Genomic DNA, 18,031 nt, shown 5'->3' with positions numbered 1-18,031 from the left:
GCCCTAATAACTTTCTTCATTAATTCTAATAATAATAATAATAAAACTAATATTTCTTTAGCCCTTACCCTCTGCCAAGCACTCTACTCTTTTAATCTTGCATCGACCCTATAAAGGCAGAAGCTATGATTACTCCCATTTTACAGAAGAGCCAGCAGAAGCTCAGAATTTAAGTAATTTCACAAGGTCAAGTGCTGGTAAGTGTGGGGCTGGGGTTTGGACCCCAGGTGTCTCCAGCTCCAAATTTTGTTTTTCCTTTCAAGTGCTGAGACTCACGTTGTGAGGCTGCACGTTCTGGCAGGAGGTCTATCTCCGTCTGTGCTAGGTCTTTTCCAATGCCATGCAGCAGTGACTGTTGGTCCTGCTTATGCCAAAGAACGATAAGCACAGCTTTTTTTTTTTTTTTAAGATTTATTTATTTATTGGGGGTGGAGGGGCAGAGGAAGAGGGAGAGAGAGAATCTCAAGCAGATTCCCCACAGAGTGCAGAGCCCGACTTGGGGCTCAATCTTATCCCAAGATCATGACCTAGGCCGAAATCAAGAGTCGGATGCTTAACCCACTGAGCCATCCAGGCGCCCCCCACAGGCACAGCTTTTTAATAATAAAATGCCTGGGCTCCATCCCTAGGACCTTGGTAAGGATGTGAGACAGCACAAGGAAGGAAATCTGGCAATACCTAACTAACCTGTATAGAACTTTATTCTTTGACCAACAATCCCACTTCTAGGAAACTATCCCAAAGATACGTAGATAAAAATGCAAAAAGACATTTGCACAAGGTTATTCACTACTGCATCACCTGCCATAGCAAAAGTCTGCAAAATGCAAACACCCCTCGACAGAAGATTGTCTGAATAAACTATGGTACAGCCGCACAGTGAGATACGAGGCAGCAGTAAAAAGGAATGAGGAATCTGTCTATACACGCAACTATGGGCTGATCTGCAGGATATGTTGTACACAATACACAGTCATTTATCTAAGAAAGGAGGGATACACACACACACATGAAAAAACACACAATGGAAGAATGAACCATCTTAATTTAAAACCTGCCCACCTATGGAGAAGAGGGATAAGCAGGAATATGGTTAAGGGGGTGGGAACAGAGGCCAGATTTCTTTGACTATACCTTGTTTTGTAGATTTGACTTTGAAGCCATATATTTTACATAATTATAAAATAAATTTTATATTTAAAAAGCAACCCCTCCCCCGAAAAGGTAAGATAAAACAAATGAAGGTATATATGTATTAGTTGTTGGCATAACTACACAGAAAGAACTTATTCCAAGTGATTTTAAAACTCAGAAGTTCCGGGGCGCCTGGGTAGCGCAGTCGTTAAAGCGTCTGCCTTCGGCTCAGGGCATGATCCTGGCGTTCCGGGATCGAGCCCCACATCAGGCTCCTCTGCTATGAGCCTGCTTCTTCCTCTCCCACTCCCCCTGCTGTGTTCCCTCTCCCACTGGCTGTCTCTCTGTCACATAAATAAATAAAATCTTTAAAAAAAAAAATAAAAAAATAAATAAAACTCAGAAGTTCGATCTTACATTTCTGATAGGAGATACCCTAAGAAGGATGAAGAGCTGCAAAAAAACATCTTAGGTTTTTTCTGGCAATTATATTGGTTAACTGCTGCAGTGAGAATGTTTGAATGCAGTGTAAGGTAAAACAAATTTGCAATTGTGGAATGCGCTATCATTCCTGGCAGTGTTGAGATCTGGCATTCTTGATGAGAGAAAGGAGATACTACACCAAGTAAACCAAACAGACCTGAATGTGAATTTGGGATATCAGTAGGAAGTCACTGCATGTTTTGACTTTAAATACACCATATATGTGTATGTTTCTATGTTTGTGTACACATGTATGTGCACATGTGCTGATCTCCTAGCCCTGTGCATTGAAAAGACCAGGATACAATAACCAGTCCATGGGCAATGAGCACCTTTACTGCCAGGCTGTGGTCTGCAAATACCACTTCCTGCTAAAAGAATCAATATTTTGGAGAAACAGCTTTGTCCAGGTCTGGGACAGAAAATGTATAAAAAGGCTTAGAGCAAGTTGTCGCAGCAGAAAGTAAAGAAGCAGCTCTCTATCTATGAGTACGGGGTGTGTCCAAGGGACCCAATAGCCAACCTGAGGAAGCTTCCTCTGGCCAACGGATATGTGAGCATCAATTAGTATAACTCAGTACACCTGAAGCAATATCACATGTGTTTAAGGAATCATAAAGACACTTACAAAAACCTTGGTTTTTATTACGTTGTTACTGCTCGAGGATGCCTGTGAACCAACCTTTATGCTGACCGTAGGTACAAAAAAGGAAAGGCGCAAACAAGGTCTTTCCTATACAAACTGACCACTGGATAACCAAATTGCAGAAGAGGGGAATGTTTCTCTCTACAGATAGAGAAGTTCTTTTTTTTCCCCCAGAAATATCGACAACTAAAATATCCCAAATTTGGAGGCACCTGAGTGGCTCTGTTGGTTAAGGATCTGCCTTCGGCTCACGTCATTGAGCCCCGCGTCGGGCTCCCTGCCCAGCGGAGGGCCTGTTTTTCCCTCTCCCTCTGCCTGTTGCTCCCCCTGCTTGTGTTCTCTCTCTTTCTCTCTCTCTCTCTCTCTCTGTGTCAAATAAATAAATAAAATCTTTAAAAAATTAAAAATACAAATAAAATATCCCTATTTTTCTAATGCCTAAAATGGATGTAGGCACAGATAAACAACTGCTAACATCACTCAATGAAAGACAATCCGACACGATGCGCCTCCTGATGGAAAAGCACGCCATCACCTTACGAAGACTGTGGGACCCAAAGCCAAGCATGTGAACCCAATCGCACCTTTGACACCCGTTCGTAGGGAATGGACAGGACAGAAGAACACGTGAGAATACACCACAGTGATGTAATTAGTAAAACATAATCTACGGGAAACTCTGCAGGACAAATGACTCAGTGCCTTCAATAAATAAATTCCATGGGGAAAAAAAAGAGATGGAGGGGAAGCAATCGGCCATAGGGGACTAACAGACTACCACAGTGCGTCCCCTTGTTCGGATCCGCTTTCAAACAAGCCACCAAAAGAAAATCACTTACGAGGAAATGGGAAAATTTAAGAGTGACTGGGTATTTGATAATACTAAGGAAACAGCGCTATTATTTTTCAGGTGTGATAATAATATCAAGGTCAAATTTTAAAAGAGTTCTTATCTTCTAGAAACACCTACTAAAATATGGATAAAATGATACAGGGGTTTGCTTCCAAATAATACTAGATAGGGAAAAAGTGAGTAACAGATGAAACAAAACTGGCCAAGGCCTAATAACTGTTCATGCTGTGCGGTGCTTACATAAGGATTTATTTTATCTTTTCTATCCAATTTTATGTATGTTTGAAAATTTTCATGAAATCCTCAGGCTCAGGTTATACACCACCAGCTCTAACCTATCTCCCCTTCCTACACCTTGCTTGACTCCCACTTGCCACAATCTTTCCCTTCACCTTTCTCCTACACCCTGGGTTTCTTCTGGACTTCACACACTTCAAAATAACTCATCTACCAGAATAACCCTTAAGGTTTTCCCTTTAACGCAATAATACCCCTGCACTTCCCTTGAAGAGAATCAATAAGTGAACAGCCTACCAGCCAGTAAATTAGGAGTCTTTATTTCTGTTAATGCAACCTTTCTTTTCTCCTTCTAAATGCAGCTTCTCTAATGGATTCCTGTGTTTGTTTGTAGATCATTCACTGCCTCAGGGAGAAGGAAATCAGACATTTTTAACTCAAGTGCTGTAAGTCACTGCCAACTCCACATCAATCAGAAAGAAAAAAACATTCTGGAAATTTTAAGCGGTACGCATGGAAATAATCACTTGCTTTCTGGCTCAAGGGTCCTGCCTCTTAAGCAATCTTCAAAATGAGAATGAGTCTTCATAGCCAATCAATGAACACTTGGCCATTTTGTCACTTTGCGAGAGAAATTCATAAAAATACTTAAAAATTAACAGTGTTTTGGGAGTGTCACTTACCAGGCACAGCTGCATTCTCTCGGGGTGGGGCATTCACGGCCGATTTAAGTTCAGCATCTTTCTAACCAGCTCAACCGCAGTGGCCTGGTTTCACCGAGAGGTAACAACACTGGGCTCCAAGGCAATCTGCCTCCGAGAAGGGCTTTAGGGACACCCCGGCTGAGATGGCTGATGGACCCCGAGCAAGAGGGGGTGGACCCCGCAAATGCCGGATGCGTGCCGGGAGAACCTGCCTTGGGGGACGCAGGTTCTGACTAACCACACCCTAAACCTGGCTACTCTGGAAGCAAAAGATCTGCATTGTCATTTTCTATTTGGCTTTCTGGAAGGAAAAGGAAAAATAGTGGGATCTTTTTACTGAAGTGGAATACTGGGCTAAGTAGAGCAGCTAAGCTTTCGCCATGGGTTCAAATCTGTCGTCCGCCACTTAGTAGCTACATAACCGTGAGCATATTACTTAACCTCTCGAGTCTCAGTCTCCTTACCTTTAAAAGGGCAATAATTAATAATGGTCCCTGCCCTCAGTGATTCGTTCTGAGGATTATATAACATTACAGAATGTGGAATGCTGCCCGATAGCAGGCACAGAGTAAGCCCTTGGGAAATGTTAGCAGGCAGGTGGCCTCTTTTTAACACGATGAATGGACGAATCAAACATTGCAACAATTCTATTTAAAAAAAAAAGGAGGGCATTACTATTATCTCCACTCCAACATCTCAACGCTATAGGTCTTTCATATTGATTTCCTCAGTTACAACCACCCTGCAGTTTCGAGAGGACAGGTGTTATTTTTGCTATTTTTCTAAGGAGGGCACAGTGTTACTGAGAAGTGAAAACTTTCTTTCAAGATCACGTGGTCAGCTGGTGGCTGAGCTAGGTCAGAAAGGGGATATCTTGACTCCCTGTTCAATGCCCTTTCTTCTAGACCGCACCTACATCTGTACTTTTATAAAAGGTACCAAGGACCTGACTTTTGTTTCCCCTCCAGGTTGGCTGCTTTTTCCCTCCTCAAGAAGAACAAGATTCTGCCAACCTAGAAAGATTAGGTAACTGTCACCTTTGGGTCCCACACACATCAGGAAGCCAGGAAATATTTTCCTTGCCTGTAAATCTCTCCAGCTAGAAAGCAATTAAATAAATACATAAATAAATCCATAATTTAAAAAATGATAAATATGTGTATATTTATGTAAACAAATATTATATAAGTGAATATGTAAATAAATAAGTACATAAGTAAATAAATGGGAGGCTTAGGCTATCCTCCTTAAAAAAATGTATTCTTGCACAGCATTTAACTGAGCAAGGAAAAATCCAAAGAAGGAACCCGGAGTGTAGCCTGCTTTTCCACTGTGGGTATACACTGGGCATGCTGGAGATTGTGCAGGGACCCAAGTTTGCTGGGACAGGACGTGGCTCCACAGGCAGTACTTCCTCTGCAGCTGAGACCCTTCCACATGTCGGAGTCAGCTTCTTCACAGGTGTGGCGGCCAAGCAGGGACACAGTCACCCGTGTACCTCTTACAGGCCTTCCACAGACCACCAGAATGGACCATGTGGGTTATCCCGAACAGGCTGGAAGTGGAGAGTTTTACAGGAACACTCCACTGATCCTATGGTCAAACCTTGTGGCTCCAAACCCCACTGTAGCCCCTCGGCACTTCTTTTAATGTATCGCCTGTCCATAAAATAAAGTCATAGGTGAGGCGCAGCCCCAACGCTGACAGCAGCAAGCCTCCCAGTAGTGCCTGGAGAGGAGAGGTAGAGCCGTGCAGGATGGAGAGGAACCATGTAGGTTGGGGGTCTGGGCCACAAAGTACAGAAGCAGAACTCGACATATTTCAATAGCCTACAGAAGTATCATCAAAACCCACAGCACACAATCCAAATACTTGATACACTGCTAGGATGATCCTAGGGCTCGGGAGACTGGAGGGAATGGCGACCTCCTTAAGGAGCCTTTCTGACTCTCTTACCCCCTGCCCAAATTCACTTTCTCCTTTGGCCCTCCTTAAACCCAGTGTGCCCCTACTTTTGTGGCATCCATAATGCTTTATTACGCCTTTTACCACGTTTTCTCTCCTGCCCTAAATGACAAATTCCTTGAGGGCAGGAGCTGTGTCTAACTCACAGCAAGCTCCCAGCGCAGTTTCAACCACACATTTGTAGCTACATAAAGATTTATTCAATGAGTAGGGGTGCCTGGGTGGCTCAGTCGGGTGAGTATCTGCCTTTGACTCAGGTCATGATTCCAGGGTCTTGGGATCAAGCCCCGCTGTTGGGCTCTCTGCTCAGCTGGGAGCCTAATTCTCCCTCTCCCCACCTCCCAGCTCATGCTTTTCTCTCTTTCTCAAATAAATAAAAATCTTTTTCAAAAAAGTTAAAAAAAAAAAAGATTTATTCAATGAGTAGATGGCCAGTGAGCCCAAGACATCAAGAAAGCCACCACTATGTCCAAGATACTAGAATTTTAAAAGTGGAAGAGGAGGAAAAAGAATATAAATAGCAAAAACCTGTTTATATTTTAGAAAGAACTCCATCGAAATGGCTCAAATAGTTAGCATGTGCGTAGTTAAAGTGAAAAGCTTCAATATTTTGTAAACAGTTATCTCTGAAATACTAACTCTCTTCCTTCTCTCACCGTATGACCTGATTTCACTCATCCTTCAAGGTCACTCCCCTCTAGGACATGATTGCTCCTTCCAGTGTTGGTGAGGCTGTGAAATCAGAACCCTCAGACACTGCAGGTAGGAAAGTAAAACACTGCAGTACCTTGGGAAACAGTGTAGCAGTTCCTCAAATTTTAGAACACAGAGTGACCCTGTGACCCGGTGATTCCACTCCTGGGTCCCTCAGCAGTACCTCTCTTCCGACACGTGCTGCCTGGGAAGGGTGACAAGTACTGATACTTCCTCTTCCCACGTCAGAGCCACTGTTACTAACTGATAACGTCTTTATTTCTCAATGAGTCCACAGGCAGCCTGAGTATCCTCCTCATGAAATACAGAGCTCCAGGTGGCCACTGGCCATCAATCTGAGTTTGCCCGTGAAAGAAAACATGTCTGCCCTCCCCCGAGTAGAAGAATGCAGGCATGTGGAGGCTCCGTGAGGTAAAAGGCCGTTTCTTAGCCATCACTGAAAGCCTCAGAGGCCTTAGCAGAGTGCTGAAGACAGATTAGGCACTGAGGAGTTAGCGGGTGAATGCGTGAACACATCTGAATCCCCTGACCACACAGGAGAAATGAGATGACCTGAATTGGTCATGTCTTTGTTTCTAGTTTTCCCTTTCCTTCTCCTTCACTATGGACAACACAGATAACTTAAATCAACATGGAATATGCAGTCATACCCATAAACTGTCTATACAATTACTTACATATTTTTTCTAAAAAGCCTTTTCATTTTTTACTTTATAAATATATTTTAGAAGAAAGCTCATATCACAATCACTAACAGAGAACCAGTACCATTTGCCATAAACAAAGGAAACTATAAAATATAAAAACAATGAAAACAATGGGTATCATCTGAAAATCATCTCACATCACCATTGATATGTTCATGAGAGGTGGTTTATCTGGTGAGAGTGGGATGAAGAACTAGTTCGAATCCTGACTGTCACTGCTGGCTGTGTGACCTTGGGATGATGGCATCATGTTTCTGAGCCTCACCTTCCTGTCTCTGATATGAGGAATAATAATAGTCCCTACCTCATAGGCTTTGAAAACTAAATGAGTTAATCCATGTAAACAGCTTGCTAGCTAGAGAGTCCTCAATAAAATTTCCCCAATAAAACCAAATCCAGCAATGTATAAAAAAGATTATACATCATGACAAAGTGAGATTTATCCCAGGAATGTATGGTTGGTTTAACATTAACATCCAAATATCAATTAATGTAATAAGGCATATCACAGAATAAAGGACAAATCCCACAGGGTCATCTCAGTATATGCAGAAAGAACACTGGACAAAATCTCACACTCCTTCATGACAAAACACCCAACAAACTAGAAACAGAAGGGAACTTCCTCAACCTGACAAGGGCAGCTAAAACAAAACAAAACAAAATCCACAGCCAATATCAGACTTAATGTTAAAAGACTGAATCCTTTTCTAAAATTAGGAAGAAGACAAGGATGTCTGCTCTCTCCATTTCTATTCAGCATTATATCAGAGGTTCTGGCCAGTGTAATTAGGCAAGAAAACGAAATAAATGGTATCCCTGTTGGAAAGGAAGGAGTAAAACTATCGCTGTGTGCAGATGCTTAATTTTGTATGTAGAAAATCCTTATGAAACCCACTAAAAGCTATTAGAATGAACAAATATATTCAGCAAGGTGGCAGGATATAAGATCAACATACGAATATCAATTGTATCTCTATATACTAGTAATGCATGATCAAAAAATGAAATCAGGAAAATAATTCTATTTACAACAGTATCACAAATAATACAATATTTAGGAATCAATTCGGCAAAGAAAAAGAGCATAAAATGTATACTCTGAGGGCGCCTGGGTGGCACAGCGGTTAAGCGTCTGCCTTCAGCTCAGGGCATGATCCCGGCGTTCTGGGATCGAGCCCCACATCAGGCTCCTCTGCTGAGAGCCTGCTTCTTCCTCTCCCACTCCCCTGCTTGTGTTCCCTCTCTCGCTGGCTGTCTCTATCTCTGTCTAATAAATAAATAAAATCTTTAAAAAAAAATGTATACTCTGAAAACTACAAAACATTGTCAAAAAAATTGAGGATACAAATAAATGGAAAGATGTCCCATTTTCATAGATTGGAAGACTTAATATTGTTAAGATGGCAGTACTCCCCAAATTTATATAGATCCAATGTGCTCCCCATCAAAATCCCAGCTGGCATCTGTGAGGAAATTGACAAGCTAATCCTAAAATTCACATGGAAATTCAAAACAATGCCAAAAAAGAACAAAATTGGAGGACAACCACTTCCCAATTTCAAAACTTACTGCAAAGCTACAGTAATCTAAACAGTGTGAAAAAAAAAAAGTGTGGTATTGGTATAAAGATAAAAACAGAATTGAAAATCTGAAAATAAACCCTCATATTTACGGTCAATTGATTTTTGACAAGGGTACCAAAACGGTTCAATGGGGAAAGGATACTCTTTTCAACAAATGGAGCTGGGACAACTGGATATCCACATGCGAAAGAATTAAGGCGGACTTCTACCCCACACCACACAACAATTTAACTCAAAATAGATCAAAGACCTAAATGTAACAGCCAAAACAATAAAACTCTTGGAAGAAGACACAGAAGTAAATCTTTGTGACTCTGGAATACATAATAACATCAAAAGTATAAGCAGTGATATAAATAATAGAGAAGCATCTGTTCGATTTTATTAGCTGTCTATTAATAGACAGCATCACAATTAAATTTAAAACTTTGGTACCTCGGAAAACATCACCAAGAAAGTGAAAAGACAATCCACAGGATGGAAGAGACTATCTGGATGTCATCCACTATTTATATAGAATATATAAAGAATTCTTAAAATCCAATAACAGAAAGGCAACCCAATCTTTAAAATGGACAAACGATAGGAACACACTTTGCTCCAAAGAAGATAGACAAACGGACAATAAGCATATAAAAATTATTAATTATATCCTTAGCCATTAGGGAAGTGCAAATCAAAATCACAGGGAGCTATCACTTCACATCCATTAGGACAGCTATAATCAAAAAGACAGATAATAACCAATGTTGGTGAGGATGTGAAATTGGAACCCCATACTCTGCTGGAAGGAAGGTGAAATAGGGCAGCAATTTTGGGAAACAGTTTGGCAGTCCCTCCAAGTTTTAAACACAGAGTTACCATATGAATGAAGCAATCCCCTTCCTAGGTATAATCCCAAGAGAACTGGAAAGATACATCCACATAAAAACTTGTACATGAATGTTCACGGCACCATTGTTCGTAATGGCCAGAAAGTGGAAATGACTCAAATGTCCATTAGCTGATGAATGGGTAAATAAAATATGGTATATCCACACTATGGAATATTATTCAGCCATAAAAAAGAATGAGGTATAGACACATGCCACAACATGGATGGACTTTGAAAATCTGCTAAGTGAAAGAAGCATAATATGCTTTTTAAAAGGAAATGTCCAGGGTGGGCAAATCAAGAGAGACAGTAAGTAAGTCGTGGTTGCCTAGGCTTGGGGTGGAGACTGCGGGGAACTAGGTGGTGCTGCTAATGGGCATGAAGGTTCTTCTTTCTGGGGTGATGACAATCAATCACGATGACGGTTGCACAACTCTGCGAATATACTAAAAATTACTGAACTGTATGCTTTAAATGGGTGAACCGCAGAATGTGTGAATAAATAAAGTAATTACCAAAACATGTTCCCATGGGCATGAGTACTTGGGGACACTTAGGTATACATAAGTAGGAGCAGTACAGAGAGAGGGAGCTGGAGTAGGAGCTTGGCGAGTTTGGGAGCTATGGTGCTGCCCGGACAAGCAGAGACTACGGTGAATAAAAATCACCAGAGGAAGTAGAAGAGAACCAGAGAGCAACAGACACATCCACGGGACATCCTGGAGCAGGCCCAGACTGCAGGACGAGCCGGCCCACTGTGGGGCAGGACCCAAACCAGCACCCCCACCCCTCCACCCCCCAGGTCTTGTTGCACTGCCTCTGTTGAGTCCGGGGGCAGGGCGGTGGCTGCCCCACCCTGGAGGAGGGACTGCTCAGACAGCAACAGCCTCTGAGGTGGGGGGATGGGCTTTGAGGTTTAGAATGAGAACAAGACTGGTTCGGTTCGTTGTCCTCCTCCTTCCCTGGGCTCTCTTTCTGCTCAGAGGACACTAAGGCTCAGAGATAAGACAAGATGGACCAGTGCAAGGTCACTTGGCTAGTTAGGGGCGGAGCTGGGGTTCACACTGTAACTTCCCCGGAAGATAGGAGGATCTGATACAATAACAGATATGACAGAGCTGTTAAAAAAAAAAAAAAGAGCAACATTTAAATAGGAAGGAAGGAAGGGAGAAAATTCTAATTATGCTATAATACAAAAAAGCCGTGTAGGAAAGGAGATAAATCAAAGGACATTACCTAGCTCTCTTGTGATCATCATTTACACGTCTTAATAATGTAGATGCTTCAAACATGATTTAGGTTAAAACAGAGCTCTTGCTATATTGGGAGATGTGGCCAGGGGAGGGAGGCGGATGGTGTAAGAAAGCGAGTTCATCTATCACAGCAGGAAGTAAACAGACAATGCATAGAACAGATAAATCAAGAAACAGCCGCGTAAGCATATCCTTGAGAGAGATCTGGAGGCACGTGCTGGCAGAAACAGTGACTTAGGAGTGACGGCCTCTCTGGGGAGGTGGGCGCTGGATGGCTGTTTTCATTATGCGTCTTTCAATACTATTTTCTTTTGAAAGCATGCATTACTTTGATCGAAATTTTAAAATTTATTTTAAAAGATAACAACCCAAGGCCTCCTCCCCAGCATCTCTGACTGACATCCGGCCAGTCCACAGCACTGTCTTCAGCGGTCTTCGCTACCTAACTCCCTCCCTGCGGGTCTTCTGGGACAGAGGCCCCATCCCCGCAGCTTCTCTCCACACAAGGGACGCGAGGTGAGAGCAGAGAAGTCTATGTCTGGGGCCTCTGGAGGAGGCCTACCCTCCTGGTTGTTTACGGCGGAGAACAAGACCCTGGCAGGGTTAGAACCCTTGCCACCGCTCCTGCCAGCCGTTTTACCCAGCTGCTTCCTGTGTTGTCAGGGTTGAGGGGGCCTTTCCGTTGATAACCCAACCCGGCAGATCCCATCCTCTTGCAGGGAGGGGGGTCATGCCACCGAGGGCAGCTTGCCAGCTTGCTGATCTGCTCCCGATGGGGCCTGTGACAAGCCAGCGTGGGAGGGGCACCAACGTGACCTCTGTCTGGGGAGAGGGGCTGCGTCTCAGGAGCACCTGCTCAAACTCAGGAAGGAAAGCCAGCCACGCCGCATCTGCTGTGGGAACAAAGAGCGAGACGGCAGGTTCAGCCACCAGAGCAGAGAGAGCAGGCCTCAGTTCCATGAAGTTGCAGCTCGACTGTGGCTCGCTCTGAAGCCCGACTTAGGTCCTGGAATCACCTCTTCACGCTCTCTAAAAAGGCCATTTCCCTGTCTGTAAAATAGAGAGCTTGGCCGGGCAGTGGTTCTCAACCGTGATGTCAAAACGTCCATTTTGGGGACCCCTGGGTGGCTCAGTGGGTTAAGCATCTGCCTTTGGCTCAGGTCACTATCCCAGGGTCCTGAGATCGAGTCCTGCATCAGGTTCCCTGCTCAGTGGGGAGCCTGCTTCTCTCTCTGCCCCCCCCCCCACTCTGCTCTATGTATCGCTCTCAAATAAATAAAATCTTTTAAAAAAATAACAAAACCAAAAAACATCCATCGTGAAGGTTCTTGTGGGCAACTTTTACCAGTTAACGGTTTAAGTAGTGAGGTTTGCAAACAAAGTACTTTTATTATGTGCTTGGGAGGGTTCCAAGTGCTCACGTGCTATCACGGCTTGTGTGTATATCTCTTTTGATGAGTGGGAGAAAATGGGGGTAGAGTGGGGAGGGGACTGGCTGAGGGTGTGGGGTGTTGAACATGTCAATATTGTCTATCATATTACTAAAGAAATAAAGAAAGCAAACCTAAAACAACCAGTTAAGAATCACTGGACTTGAGCCTCTCCCAGGGCCCTTCCAACTTGAAAAAAAATGACACTTGACAGCAGATGGACCCTCCATGCAAAGGGCTTCCTTCAAGACTGCAGTTCTCCAACACGGACACCCACTCTGGCCAGTATGAGGTGCCATTAACCTGCCTTCGCTCCAACTCTCTCCATTCTCCAGTAGACTGTCCTCTCCCCTTCTCGAATCCTACCCTTGACCACTGTCAAGGCCCAATTCAACACAGGCCTCCTCCACGAAGGTCTGACTAGCCACACTCCACCAAATCTTTATTTCTCTGGATTCTGAAAGTGCTCAGTCTAAGAGTCCACAATTTTCTACTGCATTATAAATTGCTTTATGTTTCATTAATTCTTTGGATCATCAAAAACAGGAATAGTCATCTTTTTTTTTGAGTTTGACCCATGGCCCTAGTACAGATCAGGGCACATGCTATGCATTATTTACTTAATAAGCACTACAGGAACAATTTGTTGAATGCCTAAGTGAGTGGCCCAAATTCATGTTTTCTGGTTTTTAAAAAAAATGTTTTTTAATTTAAAACATTATGGTCCTCTAAGGCATCACATCTAAGTCAGCCTTATTGCTATAAGACACGGAGGGGACTTGTTTAGAACATTCTGTCATACAGTGTCCACCTTAACCCGTAAGACGCAGGTCCTTATTTCTCTTTCCCACATGAAGGTATAACATACTTGGAGGTTGATGGTTGAACCTTAGTCCTGAATTCTTTTCTCACCATTCATACCTTGCCAAAATCAGTCTTAAGGCATCACAGTTTAAAAGCACAAATTGGCTATCTTTCTCAGGTATCCCTTCACTTAACCCTGAGTTACTATCTTTTCTGAGGGTCAGCCCTGTAGATTCTCTGGTCTCAGTAAAGTTAGACAATCCTATCATTCATCCCCCAGCTGATTTCTTATTCCACACACAGAGGCAGCTGTTCCAAACCTCCGGAAGTCTCCTGAACTTTCCTAACCAGTCCACCACCTTTACTTTCTGCAGAGGACATCATCTCCTCCCTTATCTGGAAGACAGAGACCATACCACAGGGACATACTAAACATCCCTCTATCCCACGAAGAGATGAAAGTCTGAGAACCACGGCTCTAAGATGACCTAACGATGATGCAAACACACAATCAAAGGGCCTATTGATGAAGTCATCACTGGGTCCTTCTCGGGTATCTCTCCAGAAGGTCATGTTTACTTTCCTCCCTCCTTGCACTATTTCTGAGTTGCTGTAAGTCAATCAAAATGCCACTCAGCCAGAGGGGTCCCTGCAAGAAATCCTGCCTGAACCCAAGCTCTGCTTTCTCAAAATAATTTCTTTCAAGGGTTTGCACCCAGTCAGTTTCTTCCTCTGTTGCCAGGGCCCAAGAAGTATGGCTTGAATGGACATCCTTTGGGGCATACCACACACAGCCCTTGGCATAATGGCCATGGCTAGGAAGCCAGTGTCCAAACTCTGCGTCCTGGGAGGCGTCCCACACCCACGGGCTGAAATCTGAAGTGTCTTTGTACAGACAAGGCCATCCAGGGGCCTTGACAGAATCTGTGAATCACAAAGTGCCTTTCAGCTTCCCCTTGGCTCAATGTTACAGAGAGGCCACAGCTTTGTCTTCTTAAATTGACACACAATATATAATTAATAAATTGTTCCTTTAGGAATAAAGGGCAGTCCTCCAAAAGAGTCACACATTCCGAAACCTCTTTCTCTTCTCTGTTTCCATGGCCTTTTCTTCTAAGACTGGGATTTATAGGCATTATCTCATCTGCAGGCTCTTGTGGCAACAGGTAGGTAACAAGCTGGGCAAGCTGCTTTCCTTCAGCCAGTTTTTAAAGTCAGAGAGGTAGTGGAGGATTTAAAGGCACACAGCAAGTCAAGGATAAATCCTGTGTCCGAAGGCCACGGCTCTGCTCTGTCTGCCTGGGAAGTGAAGCGTGCCCTTAACATTTTTGGCTGATTGCAAAATGCTAAATGCACACAGAAGGAAAGTTCCTTCCTGACCTCTGTGTGTTGAAATGTGAGAACTACCTCTGGGCTTCTGCTTAGTGTATTCCCGCCCCTTCTTTCTGCCTACTCAAGTTAAATCCACCTTTAGTGAGGTACTCAGGAGCACTTCCTACCTGAAGCCCTTATTGATACCACATCTTATCACTCTTTTGGCTACCTTTTGCTGGTAAACCTTCAGGGGCTAGGTTTCTTGGTCACAGAGCCAAATCCCCTGGGAAAACCAAAAATCCAGGAAGTCTCTGGAGGTAGAGGGGTTGGGAAGAGCTGTGGGTTGACTACACACATGAACCATACTCTTAATGATTATGTAATTAATACATTTAAACGATAAACACATAAATATAATAACACTTCACTATATGCTAGATACTCAACACATTCATGCGACCCTCACTAAATAAGAGCACCCAATGAAGGACCAGCTCCTTCCCCACCACGGCTGGCCTCCCAGTTACTGCCAAGCATGTCCCACTACCAAAGTGGCTCTACCCTCTAGACCTTAGACATGGGTTTGCTCCTCAGAACAACGAAACCAAAGGCCTGTTACAAAGGCTCCAATGAGGTGACTGATGTCTGGTTTCGTCAACTACAAGTGAATAATTAATACTTGCTAGTAAAGAAATAGACTCATTGTTATGGTGGCCACATGGAGGCTACAAAAGGCCATTTTGTGAAGCTCTTGGTAGAACCCTGGGGCCAACAGCAGCCAAAAGAAACCTCTTTGAGTGAGAGTGTAGGCCTATCCTCAAATGTGGGGACTGGAGCCCTGTACTGTTTTCCAGGAGCGCTGTCTCCAATGCTAATTAGCTTGTTGCCTATTCATCACCTCATTCAGCTTGCTGGTCAATGACAGCAGTGGAGGCCCACTGAACTCCCAAGAGGGCACGATTTATCAGAGGGGACATGTAGTGTTCTCCTGGGGCTCTTTTCCAGATTTTAAATTCATGTCTACCTTTTCTGGGCCAGCCTCTGATTTGATGAGAGAAAAACTCTCCCCCTACTGGATCATATACCACCCCAATTCTTGGCCTAATGCCTAAAGCAAGTTTTTCCTTTTCCACTTTCAGCAGGGACGGAACAAGGCAGGCTTGGGTGCCTCCAGAACTGGTCAGAACTGGCCAGGAAATATAATAAAGAAGCTTAGTGAGCAGAGAGCTAATGCCCCCAGCCAGAGGCGCAGTGCAGGCAGAAGTGCTGCCTTTGTAAGCAACAACACGCTCTTCTTGTGGCCTAGTAGCTGCCCGGGCAGATGGCAGCCGGTGCCCATGAGTAACTCTCAATAGGAAAGTTCACCCCCCACCCCAAGCGGATACTGGGTGCTCCACAAATACCTTCCAGTGACAGCAACCCCTGGCCGGGTTACACACACACATGCTCCCACGGTATTTCTGCCCCAGCAGCAAACAGAGCTGACAGCTGCTAGATACTGTCATTTCAGTGAACTGTTCCCCAAAATTACGACCTAGTTCCCTGTTCCCACTTGCAGCCCACTGCCTGAAATTCCACCATTAGAGATATCAAATATGTTGACTTAAAGCTTTGTTTTATATTCAAATGCCTCCGGCCTCTGTTTCCTTTCCAGTGAAATGACTTCTAAAGGACCTGCTCTGCTTCGAATGACAATTCTTTTGTATTTAGCTCTTTAAAGATAAACATGTTCACTGGCTCCATTCTTGAAAATAATTTTTGACACGGGAGAATGGGGGTGGAGCATAGAACATGGAGGTGGAGGTGGGAGGCCTCGGGGAGAGTCACAGAGAAGGTCTTATAGTGACGAAAACTGGCTTCATGGCCTTTGTAATCTTGCTCAGGGACATGGACCTAGAATTTTGCCCTCCAACATCTGTAATCTCTGGGGTTACCAGCATGGCTTCCAAAAGGGCCTGTGCCCAAGAGCAAGTAAGCTAAGACACATTGCCCTAAGGGGGACACAGGTAGAAGGTAGAAAAGAGGGGTATGAGAACAAGCACTCCCCTAAATTTGTCTCTCATGCCAGCCGGACCGCCCCAGTCTCCTCACCCATGCTAGGAAGGCACAGGCACCTGGGGGCTAGCAGGAAAAGGTCCTTGCCACCTTCCTGTCCTGGCTGGAAGGGGAGCAGATGACCCATCAGCCCTAGGTGAGTGTTTCCACTGAGCTGGAGACACTAGGCAAGCAGGGGTCAAAGTCAGATTCCCTGAGCTGGGGAGGGCCAGGGCAGTGCCAGTGTCCTTTCCTGCCAGGTTCTCCTCAGTACAGAGAACCATACTCCTGCCCGACCATGCTTCCTGCCCCCACCCTCACCCCCGTTCTCTCCCTTTTCACCCATCCATCGAGGGAGAGGGATGTCCTGAAAAGCAGACACTACAATAGACAGGTAGGCAATCTTTCCGGTTCTCCAGAGCTCAAGAAAATCCAACCTTCACCCCAGGAGTCAGCCCACTCATCCCCTTCCCCTTGTCCTCCCCCGCCCACCGCCAGCCGGGAAGGAGAGTGATGCTAGTGTAGGCCAGAAGGCTTCAAAGCTGGTCAGACTTGCCTCCTCCCTGGTTAAAACCCCCACCCCCAAACACTGGCGCTTCGCCCCTCGCCCCACCCATCTCTCGTTCACCGCAGGGCGCTGTGTGCCCCAGGCGTCTGCCAGTCGGGCCCACGCGGCTCTCGCTGTCCCTGGAGGAGGTGATGGTGGCCGCGGCGGCAGTGGCGGCAGCCGGCGCTCTGCAATACCTGGGCTCGGGGATGTCGCCGCCGCTGGGCTTGCGGCCGCTGCAGGTGTCTCCTGTGCTCTGGATTAGCGCCGCTTCCTCTCTGGCCAGCGGCTCCGGACCAGGCCGCGCACCTGCTGCTGTCGCTGCCGCTGCCGCTACCGCCGCCGCCGCCGCCGCCGCGCCCGAGCTGCGTCGAGTGTCCGCGCCTCCTCGTAGGGGGTCCGCGCCGCGGGGCCCGGGGTGCGCCAGCGGGGGAAGAGGGCCGCGCAAGGCCTGGAGACCAGCCTCCAGGGGCTTCGGGGGATCCCCCAGGCCGCGCTAGCCGGGACGCCGAGCCGAGCGCCCCCCTCGGGCTAGGAGAAGGGGCGCCGGCCCCTTGCGCATCCTCACGGCTGTATCGACGTCCCCTGCAGCATCCCGGTCCCCATGCCGGCCCCGAGGCCTGCGAGCGCCGCTTACCTGGGTCTGCCGCAGGTTCAGGGGAGCAGCCCAAGGCTACCGCGGGGCCCCGCGCCAGGGCGCAGGATGCTCTGCCCGGCTCCGCTCGGCTCCGCCGGCCGCGGCGCTC

The 18,031-nt window shown here is 45.5% G+C and overlaps 1 protein-coding gene across 2 annotated transcripts in view; it reads right to left on the bottom strand.

Annotated features, from left to right (window-relative positions):
* Positions 1–18,031, bottom strand: part of CYFIP2 (cytoplasmic FMR1 interacting protein 2) — a 120,867-nt gene extending 102,836 nt beyond the window's left edge. The window contains exon 1 of one of the 2 annotated variants that reach the window (XM_026510861.4): positions 17,923–18,031. The gene's annotated coding sequence lies outside the window, so the exon portion shown is untranslated. The other variant, XM_026510862.4, reaches the window with a different exon arrangement.

Source organism: Ursus arctos, unplaced genomic scaffold (assembly GCF_023065955.2).
Source record: "Ursus arctos isolate Adak ecotype North America unplaced genomic scaffold, UrsArc2.0 scaffold_15, whole genome shotgun sequence".
NCBI classification, from domain to species: Eukaryota; Metazoa; Chordata; class Mammalia; order Carnivora; family Ursidae; genus Ursus; species Ursus arctos.
Note: the sequence above shows the minus strand (reverse complement) of the source record. Positions and strands in the feature narration are given on the sequence as shown.